The 12,556-nt window shown below is 39.0% G+C and overlaps 1 long non-coding RNA gene across 1 annotated transcript in view; it reads left to right on the top strand.

Annotated features, from left to right (window-relative positions):
* LOC116666505 overlaps window positions 1–12,556 on the top strand; it is a 24,662-nt gene extending 12,106 nt beyond the window's left edge. Inside the window, exons 2-5 of the long non-coding RNA XR_004323402.1 lie at window positions 3,437–3,440; window positions 7,436–7,445; window positions 10,736–10,740; window positions 12,546–12,556. This is a non-coding gene — a long non-coding RNA (uncharacterized LOC116666505). The remainder of the gene's footprint in view (window positions 1–3,436; window positions 3,441–7,435; window positions 7,446–10,735; window positions 10,741–12,545) is intronic.

Here is a 12,556-nt window from a genome sequence, read left to right as displayed (position 1 = left end):
AAGAGTGCTCTACCCCTTGTGACAAAGCTATACATTCAACTACTCTGAACATAGAAAGCAGAGAGAAACTGAGTCGTGTACTTCCACAAACATATTTTCAGACTCAGTAGGACCTTTCATACTGTACGTTGTTTGATATTAGAGTTCATATTTCCTCTGACCAGTAAAAATATATGGTATATGCATTAAAAATATGGAGACTATTATAACCTTGCCTTTCTTAAACTTTGCCTTTCCTGGCAAGATTTAGGTTAGTGTTTTCCTCGTGCTAAAATTAGGGATTGAATAGTACAAAATAAAAATTTTGAAACCTTGTGCTTATAGAATAACAATCATAAAAATGAGAATTCTTTTTTAGCAGAAAGGCAAATTCTACTCTCACCGCAGATTTCCCAGATTAATAACATATTTTCTTCAAAGAAAGAAATATCAATGGGACAACATTGGAATGGTAGGGGGGGGAATTGCAAGAGGGAAGATTATAATAAGAAAAAAACCAACAACCATAAACATTCAGTCTGGTTCCAGTTGCAACCTGAGTCTTAAGTGGCCATGGAAAGAGAGCTTGCTGTGGAAGTAGAATTCAGAGTCTGGTTCTAACTAGAACCCTCAAGGCCACTTCAGCCTAAGGCCAGGATAGAATCCAGTTCAACTTCATAACTCTGCACCACTGGAATTCTTCCATTCCAGGTGTGTCTAAGTCAAACAGTCATCTGACCACCTCCTGTGAGGGTCTGAGATGCTGGACAAAACACTGGGATGGGTATGATGTGTTCCCAGGCTGTAAGAAGCTCATGTTTTATTAAGACACACAATAGTGGACACATAATTTTATGTAGGAAGTGCTCTGAGGACACAGAGAAGGGAGCTGTCTGCTTAGAGGAATGAAAACAAACCCAAAAGCTAAACACTCTTAGACATGAGTTGGGTCTTGATTTCAGACCTTTGGGATTTCTCTGAGCTTGAACTTGGGTGGGTATTGGGTACCCACCTGTACTGTCCCTGCACCCCCACGTGGAGAAGCAGCTCTGTGTCATGTTTTTGGTTTCAGGAGCAGAGACGTGAGCCAAGAGAAAACACTTGCAGGAAGGGAAGGGGCTCACCTCTCCCCTGCTGGCTCGTGGCTGGGTGTCTGGGCTTCAGGTTGAACTGGCCTGGAACCTCTGGGGACCTCTTCTCCAAGAGGAAGTCCTCCTGGAGGGGCGGAGAGGTGGAGTCCTCCAGCTCCTGTGGCAGGAGCACACTAGTTTGAAGATGGCTCATTTTAATTCCATATGGATGTCCATGCCCTGTGTGCAGATAAACTAAATATAGATTCAGGCTGCTGCTGATGGGTGTAATCAAACCCACCTTACTATGAGCATGGGCACCAAACTGATGTGGCTGCCGTTCTTCTAGGGCTTCTGGATAAAGAAGTCTGTGCCTCCTAAAGGAGCGTGAAGTGCGCTGTCATGAGGGACACCCTGCAAAAGCAAGGTGACCAAGCAGAAGAGTTTGAAAAGTAAAGAGAAAGCTGTTCTCAGACATGGTGCTTGGCTTGGAATGTGCAGCTCCGTCAGTGCTTCGCACAGCGTTGACCTCCCCTGTGTGTCCCTCTGAGGGTGTCGGAGGTCTCCTAGTTTCTGCCTTGGCAGACTCACTAGATCTGTACATCTTAGGCAAGTTGCTGGCCTTACATCCCTCCTTTTAAATGCTTACCCCCACATAGACTCATAAGGGCTAAAGTAAATATATTAATAAACATTGGTGCTTAATACTTTTTTACAAAATTGGACTGTGTGTGTTAGGAATTGCTGTGTTCTCTATTGCCTGACACATGTCAGTTCGACAAACAGATTTCTCATTTTGTCAGTTCAATAGTCAGCACTATGCAAGAGCAGCAGGTGGTTTGTCTCTGTGTTTCCCTCCCACTGCTGCCTTCCCGTCAAGGGGGCCCTGCCTGGGAAGGAGCAGAGATGAGGCTTCACAGTGTTGGAAACGCAGAAGCAACGTGCAAACAGTGTTTACAGAACCGAAAACTTCACTGGAAATCACTGGGACTTGCCAAATGATTTGTTTTGCTCATTCATGCCTTACATTTCTTCCTCTCCATTGAATTCTTAAGGACCCTATTCATTGATGTGGGTTTCATTTTTTAAGAAAAGAATGAATGTTTCTTGTCTTTTGTTCAGATTATTAAATATAACTTGGGGAGCTCTTGCCTTTGCTTTTCATGTGGGGCAAATGCAATTTCAGTGCTCTGGTCAGAACAAAAATCATGGTGACTGACAACTTTTAATACAAAGGAAGTTTCCATGACAGCAGTAAAAGACAATAAGCTGACCAGGATAACCAGGAGCTTGTCCACAATTGCGAATTCAGAGCATGTAAAAAATGCCTGCAGAGTGACCGCTAAGGTGTCATCATGAATGACGGGCTGTTAGGGTTTCTTAGAGCAGCCGTGGTGTGTGAAGCCGTTCTAAGGCTAGAAGTTGTCATCTACAATATTATAACTAAATTAATGCATTTTATTAAAATAAATATGCTTAAGTGGTCAGTGTTTTTTCTTTCAGTTTATTGCTGACTAACATTTACAAAGATGTCAACATTAAAAAAAAATCATGATGTAGTTGAGGGACTTTTGTCCTCAGCTATGTACTTGGTGACCCCCATGTATTCTAAGACAAGGAATATACATTTCATAGAAAAACCTTGGTGGTTTGGATTTTCCAGATCACTTGAAAATGTTCTTCAGATCACTTGAGAAAGAGTAATAGCCCCATAGGATTGTAGGATTGATTTTAAAAAAGAAAGAAAGATACTGCATGTAAGAGGGAATGCTCTGAGGTTTCCAGCAGAAGTCAGTGTTCCCATTACTGTATTGTGGGGTCGGCTGCCAATCCTGTCCTTACCCTTGTTTTAATCCCTCTGTTTTCACCGAGCTTCCCACACAGATTTGCTGATCCAAGAATAAGTATCAGTATTTTAGCTAATTTACTGTAATAACTATTTTAGAAGTGTGATCTATGTATAGAAAACCTGAGAGCAGTGTTGATGAACTCAGCCGGAGAAACGGCAAAGTACAGGTGGTTTAGGCTGTGAAGACTTGAAGGGTCTGGATGTCATTGTTTCATTTTCTTTCTGATGCTGAGAAAAGTGTTGTGCACAAACAGGTGTTAAATAAATATTGGATTCAGAGGTATGGCTGGATTTTAGAAGGTCTTGTAAAATAGAGTCTACTTAGTGGTTAGGAAGTGGAACAGAGGACTTTAAAACAAATATGAAAAATAATGTGAGGAAAAGATATTCCAATTTGTGTTGTTTTCATGGTTATTTAATTAAGTAAATAAGTAAATAAATAAATAACGTTTTCAAGATAGCTGTTTGTCAAGTATAAAAGTAGAGAAGAAAAGTTCACATTTCTCTCCCCAAGTAGACCATAAGCTGCAGAATGAAGAGATGTTATCCATGCCTGGGATAGAGTTAGTGCCTGGGATTATTGAATAAATGTATGAATGACTGTTGCACAAGCTTTTCACTTTTATGGGTATTTAAGCCTAAAACTGATTAACTGTTACTTTGAGACTTTAGGGTTACAATTTGTTATGCAATCAGCCCACCTTGGGTTTTTCCTGACACTTCCCAATGAGTGGGTATGAGGTCTCATTCTTGCCAGAACTGACCCACAGCTGGACATCTGTCTCAGAGCCCTTGGAGACAAAAAGAGTATGTGTCACTGCATGTCTTTCCCAGTAGGTACTTGAAGAACACATTTCCTTAGCATTTCTGTATTTCCAAAAAGAAAGAATTTGGACCCATATGACTGCTCTTTGATCCAGGGGAGTGGTACAGATTTTGAGTTAACAGTGCTGATATCAGTAATAACTCCTGGTCCTTCTTGCAGCCTCCAGCAGACCATCTGAGATTCTTGTCCCTTTTGATAAAGTCTGAGGATCTATGGAACCACAGTGCAAACAGCCCCTTTACTTTGTGGGTGGTCCATGGCATAAAAAAATCATGGTAATGCCCCTTCTCTATGGAGGAAATGTCTAATATCAGGAGTCCTCCCTTCTGCTGTCTCCAGACTCCTTGGAGAATGTTGGCTTTTCCTTTAAATGTCCCTGCCCAGATAAGCATGTTGTCCAGAGCCACATACTTTGCCAAGACTGTTCTTCAGCAAGAAAAACTTGAAAGGCAGCATTAACTCAGCATCTGTGAGCAAAAGGAAAGAAATACACAAGAGGCCTTGAGATGGCAGGGTAAAATCAGCCCTGTGGCTTTGGTGCTGACCAGCCCTGCGCCAGGGAGACAAGACACAAGGACTCTGACCTAGAGAACAAGTGAGATGCAGAAAACACTCTCCTAGCAGAAACCCTGCCTAGAAATACTGGAAATTTCATTTGAAACAAGTTTAATTTACAAGGACTGCTGTATTATTTTAAAGAGTCCTCCAGGGGAAGGTAAAGCAAAAAATGTTTGAAATAGTGTTGGTTGCAGGTACTATCTTTGTCATGTCACAATAGCAGGATGTTTTCCCATTTACAGAGAATGTTATATAAGCAGCTATGTTTCCTTCAATTCTGTCCATCTGAATGTCAGTTCCCTTCTTTTTCTTCCTGTTGCACAACCTCATCCTCAAATATAGCCACCTCTTTTGCCAATAAATTTTCCAACAGCTCACAGCAGGTCTAGCAAAACATAAAGGAGCAGACACTTGAAAGCAAAACAAGATGGAAGTGATGTGTACACAAATGTCCCCAGATCCGTGGTCTTATTCACAACTTGTCTCCTTTACCAATTCGCAAGAGGCATTAGTCATCTTGTTCTCAGGACCTGCCTCAATGGGATGTAGCTTCTAGCCAGGTGGTTTTATGTCAAAATTTACAGCAAAGCACTTCATTTAGGATCTATCATGCCAAGATTGAGTCCTCAGGTGACAATCAGCATAAATGGGGATGGGATGGGAGGTATCAAGGAAGAAGATACAGAAAGAACAGTCCAATGGAGGAGGGAATATTTAGAATCTTATAAATATTTTGTTGTCTCTTGTATAATGTATACAGTAAAGAGAATGTTATTAGCACTCTAAAATTACAGCCTGAATTCATTGTGCTATCACTTTCAATTCATTCAGAAATTTATATGGGAATACAAGAATAATATTGTTGTATAGGTTGATAATCTAGCTTGCTGCTTTCAATTTCTCATTTCAGGAAGACAAAATGTGACCTATCTGTAATAGTCAGCCATCTCACGATGGGAGGTACATCATGAACACACACACACTCAAGAATCTCAAAAATAAAAGTTGGTTTTTAACCAAAAAAAACTTGGAAGTAACTTACAGTTACTCCTAGCATTGGAGTGGCATGTTGATTACATCATTCACTGTGTGTGAGTTCATTATTGTTACAGACTGTAAAAAGAAAAGAGAGAGAGAGAGAAACATTGCTCTAAATTAAAAAAATTAAAACAGGTGAGTAAATAATTAATGTCAATTATCCATATTCTAAAGGCAAAGCTTGTATTCAGGCAGGGACAAAGTACAGCACATGTAGAGCACAGCCCCCTAGTTACAATTTATTTTCATTTCTTTATATATCATGAAGCTAGTAGAAAGCATTTCAGTAAAACAGGTGTTTCTTTTAAAGGATTTGTTGCACACAAAATATGACAGCTTAAGCTAGAAAGAGAGGCTGAGAATTCCCAGAGGGCACATGGGCTATTTTTGAGCACCTCAAAGCTGGTTCAGTTAATGACACAGTGGGGACATGAATGGTCAGTGTTAAATTTGCTGAAAGTCATAGATGTCTGGTGGTTATATGAAAGAATATCCTTATTCTTAAGACACATTTAAGTGTTTTAGGATAAAGGGCCATGGTGTATACGTGACTCTCAAAAATGTTAGACACACACACACAGAGTAATGGAGGGGACAGCAAGAAATAAGGCAAAATGTTACTAAATAGGTGACCCTAGGTAAAGGATAAATGGGTGATCTTTGTATTATTTTTATTTTTTTTTTTTGACTTTTCTGCAAGTTTGCAGTTATTCCAAATAAAACATCACAGGAAAAAAAAAAAACTGGAAACAACACAAATCACAATGTACGTAAGTAGTGGTACAGTTAGAAAAAAAAGTTTAATTCCAATAGGAAATGCCTGCCTGTGAAAACCTCTTTATTACAACCCAGTATAACTGTTATTAGAAGGATCCAGAGACATAGTACAGACACTTTACAGGCACTTTCTTTCCATGCTTAAGTGCTGTCGCTGTGGTGGGTTCTTCTTGCTTCATTTTGCCTAGGATTCACTTTTTATAGATGCAAAGACACATTTTTTTCCAGGAAAATACATGCTCCCACGTAGTACTTTCTAAATACTCTCTCCTTCCCCTCCCTTCCTTTCTCCCTTCCACTCCCCTCATCTTCTCTTTCTATCAGTTTCATTTTGCTAAGTCAGGATCCTGGAATTTAATTTACACAGGCACAGTCTTTGATGTCCTCAGTGCAGATTTTGAGGGGGATGCATTTTGGCTGGTCCTTCTCTTTGGCTAGATTGATGTACTTAATCGAATCCAATAATAACCCAAAGTGAAGTCAATGAATTAGCTATTAGCTTATTTCAAATCAATGTATGTTGCTAATGTTTTAAATATACTTTAAATATACTTATATTTTTAAAAACATATGAATAGACTCAGTAAAATCAAATCAGGGGCTGGGAGAAAATATGCAGAAATATTTCAGGAAAATAAGACATGACCCAGAAAATAACAGGTTGCCTTGTCATGTAAGATTAGGGCAGCAGGTCCAGTCCTCAAAGCTTCTCCTGCCTAGATTGGAGGGCCCAGCACCTTCCTGGGTTCCCAGGGAGGAAGGAGCAGTTGCTCTGAGAATCACTCCGTACAGTAAGTAACCTGCACTTCACGGACGTTTAATATATATTTTGAGAATCATGTTAGCTTTAAGCATTATGGTGGAGAGAAGGGGAAGAGGAGAGTGATATCCAGGAAAAGCAAAAATAACCAGAACTACATGTAAACAAGAGACCATAGTTGCAGTAGCAGCCAGGGTAAATCTTAAGTTGTTTGAGGGTAGTCTGTCAGTTCCCACCAAGGAGAGGAAGAAAAGTGTGGGGGGCACTGCCTTGAAGAGATTTGTACTCTTATCATGGATTAAAATTTTGAAATACGTACACTGACAAAATACCTTTGAAGTAACGAGTGCCATTTTTCCTTTCATTTTGAAGAACTGCAATACTAAAGATTAGGAGAAAAAATTAAACTACATAATATACTTAAACTAATATATTAAACACTGTTCCAGATACAAGTATCAGCACACAGTTGTTACTGATGTGAACACGTGTGTAAGTTATACCCTTCTCATAACTGGGCTTGTGATGGACCCCGCTCTCATAAGCAGTATTACAGCTATGGGAAGCAGGTCTTGAAGTGGAAGAGCAGTTGGCTTGGAATTTAAACACCTAACTGCAGCTCTATATGATGCAAGCTGTGTAATCATGGGCAAGTCACTTAACCACTCTGAGCTTCAAGTTTCAAAACTGAAAAAGGGTTAATCATACCTCAAGAGTGTTCATGGAGCTGGAGGTGCTATTTGCAGATAAAGAACATTAATATTTGAGTTAAATCATATGTAGGAATTGGCATTTGAATGGAATTCTCTTGTCCCTAAACCAAGAGTATCTTTTTATGAAAAAAAAACCTACAATGTTGTATTACTTTATGTGTATTAGCATATAGCAAATTATAATAAATTAAATCAGTTCATTACTATAATCCTTTGATTAAGATCAATCCAGCTACTGCTAAATTATTAAAGGTTATTATTGTATCTGCTAAACTTTCCACAGCATTTAATACCCAAAGCTGAAAATGCTTTAACATTCATTCATACACGGATTTACCACTTACTAGGGTTTTATTTATTGTGGTAAATTACACATAGCATCACATTGACCATTAGCGACCTTCAGTACTTTGACAATGTTGTGCGACCATCACCATTATCTAGTTCTGGAATGTTTTCATCACCCAGAAGCAGAAACTCTGTGTCCATTAAACACCCACTCCCCATTCCACCCCCATCCTCAGCCTCTATACCACCTTTTGTTTATCCATTCCTCAGCTGATAAATACTTAGGTTGTTTCTACTTTTTTTTTTTTTTTTTTTTTTTTTTTTTGGCTACTATGGATAATACTGCTATGAACATTCTGTATAAATTTTTGTGTGGATGTATGTTTTTATTTCTCTTGACTGTTCTGCACGGGCTGCCACATTTTATCTTCCTACCAGCAACACTGCACTTGCCTTCCCCGTCACCACATCAGTACCCAATTCATCAGGAAAGAATGCCCTCTTAGCTCCCCACCCTGCCTATGTCCATGGACACAGCCTCTAATTACTCAGGCCAATCTGCAGAAGAGTAAAACAGCAAATAGCCAAGGCCCTCGGTGCCAGGTGTTGTTACTGCCTTATATGTATTTATGCAGCCTTTGAACCAGTATAACATGTAAACGTGGCTTCTACATTTCCCCCGTCACTAGGAAAAATGTCTCTTGGACACTCCCTTATCAAAACCTTTGTATATTCCCAAATGAAAGTGCTTCCTTTCACCTGCAACTTGGAAAAGATACTAAACAATAGCAACTGTTAATCTTTAGAGAAATAATTCATAGAAAGAAAATATGTAGAGAATGAGACAAATACATGGTTCTTCCCAAAAAGCTTTGAAAATTTTCCTTAAGTCAACAGCTGCACTCTAGAATTTTATAAATTAATGACTCAGCAACATTTTAATTGTCTTTATGATGATACATGAGATTTTGGTAGCATAGGGTGAGAAGGACAAGAAAAGAGTTGAGTGCGTGCTATGCATACTAGATGTGCATAAGAAGAACGTGACTTGGGCTGTGGTTGTTCCAGGTGGCAGATGTGAAAGTTGCATGACCCCGGTGAACCCGGGAGTGTCGACTCAGGATGGCCACGTTCCCCATCCTCACTCCAACCAAGAATGTTTCATGGAAAACTGACCTGCACTCCATGGACTCATATCTTTGTTTTAAGATGATCACCTGTCTACAGACACCAGGTAAGATAATCTGTACACAGCAACTCAGAAAGCCTAATATTTGATGGCATAATTCACTTTATTTCTGTAAGTAAATCCTGTCTTCAAAGGAATTAACTTGGCAGTGTAAAGGCAACATTTCAAATGTAACTGGACTACTTAATAGTACTTGCACAAGAAAGATATTCCAGGGATTGAGAAACACATACTCCCCGGGCATCGGGGGCAGGCTGTTAGAGAGGGGCCCTGGAGACCTGATCTCGTGATCCTCTTTCCACTTACACGAACACCATGAACTCATGAAGATCCAACTCCCCAGGTGGCTCCTATAGCCCATTTGAAAAACCGCTGATCAAAACTAAAGGACAGTCCTCCAATAGTTACCCCTATTTATCATCAATTGCACATAGAAACCTTTTTGGGGGGAGAGTACAAGGCATACAAGTGTCATTATGGGAGGTCAGAAAGTGAGTCACTGACTTAGTATATAATCCAATTTAAATGTTTCCCTTTATAACTCATGTAATATCAGGACCAAGCTGTAGGTCTTACATAAAGGTGGCCACGAAGTTCACCGTGGGCCAGCCCAAGCAAAGGACTTGCATGCATTGATGGCTTCCCCTGCTTCTGTCTGTACAGTTGGCAGTCCACACGGTGTTCAGTGGGATTTTATATTTTATATTGAAGTTCTTTTTATACCTGCAAAGATAACCAGACAAGACTTCTGTTAGTTTGTTTCTTAAATGTAATGAGGCCACTGTGTTCTTGGTAAAATGCTAGTTCTCACTACTCCAGGCAAAGCATGGCTTCTTCAACTCTATTACCCTCTGTGCACAGCACAGGGAGTGGTTAGGTAGGCCTTTCCCAAATGTGTGTTAAGCAGAGGGTAGTCCAGGAAGGCCCTGAAAACACTTCCATGATGGTAGCAAATAGGCGTTTTCTGAATGATGAGAAATGAGAATGGACCATGGTTTATATTTTAGAGATTTACCAGAGAACCATTAAATCGTTTATTCTTACATTTGATATTATATATTACATATGTAATTTTTGTAATTATTGTAATTTATTATTCATTCATGTCTTGCTTCAAAAAACATTGGAGGGACTGAACAAAGTTACATGATACATGATTTGTAAAAATAGTTATGCAATTTTTTTAACAGAGAAAAACATTTAGAATATATTTTTTACGTTAATTTTTAAGATTTTCTAGCTTTTAAAGCATAGGTTATTTTAAATTTCCTTTCCTTAGATTTTGTCTGTAACATTTTCTCTTAAAGTCTATCTAAAGCAGAAAAACTTAGCATACATACTAAACCCAACTTAAAAATCAATGAAACAATCAATCCCAGACCAGTGGCCAGGATGTCTTCTATGTAAGTGAAGGACGTATTTTGCATTTACCTCTGAGGAGTCAGAAGGTGAGTATCACCAGTGAAATTGCTTTCTGACTGTTTCGGCCTATTCTCTTTTGACTTCTAACATGAAACACTGTATCTCTTGGTTAACTCACGCATGAAGTGCTCATGTAGGCCTAGGATTTAATCACAGCTACACGCCCTATGAAGGATGCCTAGGGAACTTGGGCACAGCGCTCTGGAAAGCCCTGCTATTCAGAACCATGTGTAGAAACACTCAAGGTTAAATGAGATCAGAGACAGCACATGTGCAGACATTCCAATGGCTCCACTGATTCATGGAACAGTTAAGAAACACCTCTTCAGTGGGGTTTATGGAATGAAAATAATGAAAGGTCTAGATTCAAAGCTCAGGGCACCATGAGTATAAATATGATGGAAACTTATCTTCTGATACAGGATGGGCTTTTGCTGCATTCCGTTTTATCAGTTTTACCCTATGTCTGTGTATTTGAAAGTTTTTATGAAACACCATCAGATAAAATTATTTTTCTAGACAGTGACTGTAAAGGCATTATCAAGCTTAAAGTATGTGGCCAGTGGGAATTATAGACACATATATCTGCTAGATTTTACACTTTTTTTTTTTCTGATGTAGGTGTCTGTGTATAGACACTTGAGGTACTGTGTAGAAACTTTCAGACAGACCTAGAAAAGGTCGTTTCAGGAATTCTCTCCTTAGTTCAATGAAGTGCCAAGATTATGCACTCCCTTGAAACTAAACCAAGAAATTATCTGAAAACCTAGAGCAGGGTTTCCACTCTTCTGTAACACTGAGCACTTACCATATGCCAAGCATTGTTCTAAATATTTTATAAACATTATTTTATTTCTATGCCAAATGACTACATCATATAGTCATTATTAGCCTCATTTTATGGGTGAGGAAACTCACAGAGAGGCTAAACAAATTGCCAGGAGCAACAAAAAATGGATTTGAACCCAGACTGTGTAACTCATGAGTCTGTGCTAACAACCACTTGGCGTCCACGGGTGTTGACCTATAGTTCCCTGAAGTACCCACCTCCTCTTTCCTGCTTTTTCCCTAGAGCCACCAGGCTTTCTGATGGGACTGTTCTTTCACTTGGGGAGTGAGATGATAAATCTCATGACATCGTATCAAAAAGGCAGATGTTAGTGTAGAAATATTTAAAATATCACAATAAAACTTTATCTTCCAGGGGATTCTCCTAGAGTCTCACTGTGTTTCTTCATACCCAGTCACCTACTCTGAGATTTTCTCAGTAGGAATTAGAGAATCAATCTAATGTTAAGTGGATCAAGGAAAAGGGAGAGGAGGACTGAACTTTCAGTTTACATCATGTGTCCTTATTACAATCTGTTAACAAGATGGAAACCCCTCCCCTTTCCTCCCCCTCAACCTTTATAGCAGAGGGCGAGTCCCAGTGAGCTGTGGAATTTGTAAGATTCTGCAGAAATTCCCCTATTCTCAGACAGGGGTGTTCCCTCAGATGCTTGGGAGTTGGGATCATGAAAGATTCTATTAGTACCTTTCATTTCAATAAGTTATCAGTAATCTTCATCTTTAGACCTAAATAAAATTTGTCTTTCATTGTCTCTGTATTCTTTAATAACTAAATTTGAGCAGTGATGTCTAAAGATGGTGTGTGCTATATGAGGTCCCCATTTACAGGTTCTTCATAGGACTCTACTAGTACTAATATGTTAATGTTTATAATGTAGATCCTGTTCTAAAAAATAAAATAACAATTTTGTTAGGAAAAACTATTAAGCATTTCAGTGAATATCAAAGTGATATTGAAGACTTTATCTGACTTTAATTCTTGAGAACAGAAGTTTCTAATGTATGTAGTATGAAAAATGACAAAAATCTCAAAACAATTGTCACTGAATATTAGCATCTCACACAACTGGAGAAATATCTCTGAAAAAATAAACATTTAAGTCCCCTTTATTACTATATGCAAACTGAAATTCACCTATTCTGACCAAATACATAGGTAGCAGTTAGTCAGCTGTTCCATTTGTGCTGGCTTCTGCAGTATAAATCTGAAGAGGAGTGAGTTTCCAGCTGAAGTCCAG

Source organism: Camelus ferus, chromosome 1 (assembly GCF_009834535.1).
Source record: "Camelus ferus isolate YT-003-E chromosome 1, BCGSAC_Cfer_1.0, whole genome shotgun sequence".
In the NCBI taxonomy this organism is placed as follows: domain Eukaryota; kingdom Metazoa; phylum Chordata; class Mammalia; order Artiodactyla; family Camelidae; genus Camelus; species Camelus ferus.
Note: the sequence above shows the minus strand (reverse complement) of the source record. Positions and strands in the feature narration are given on the sequence as shown.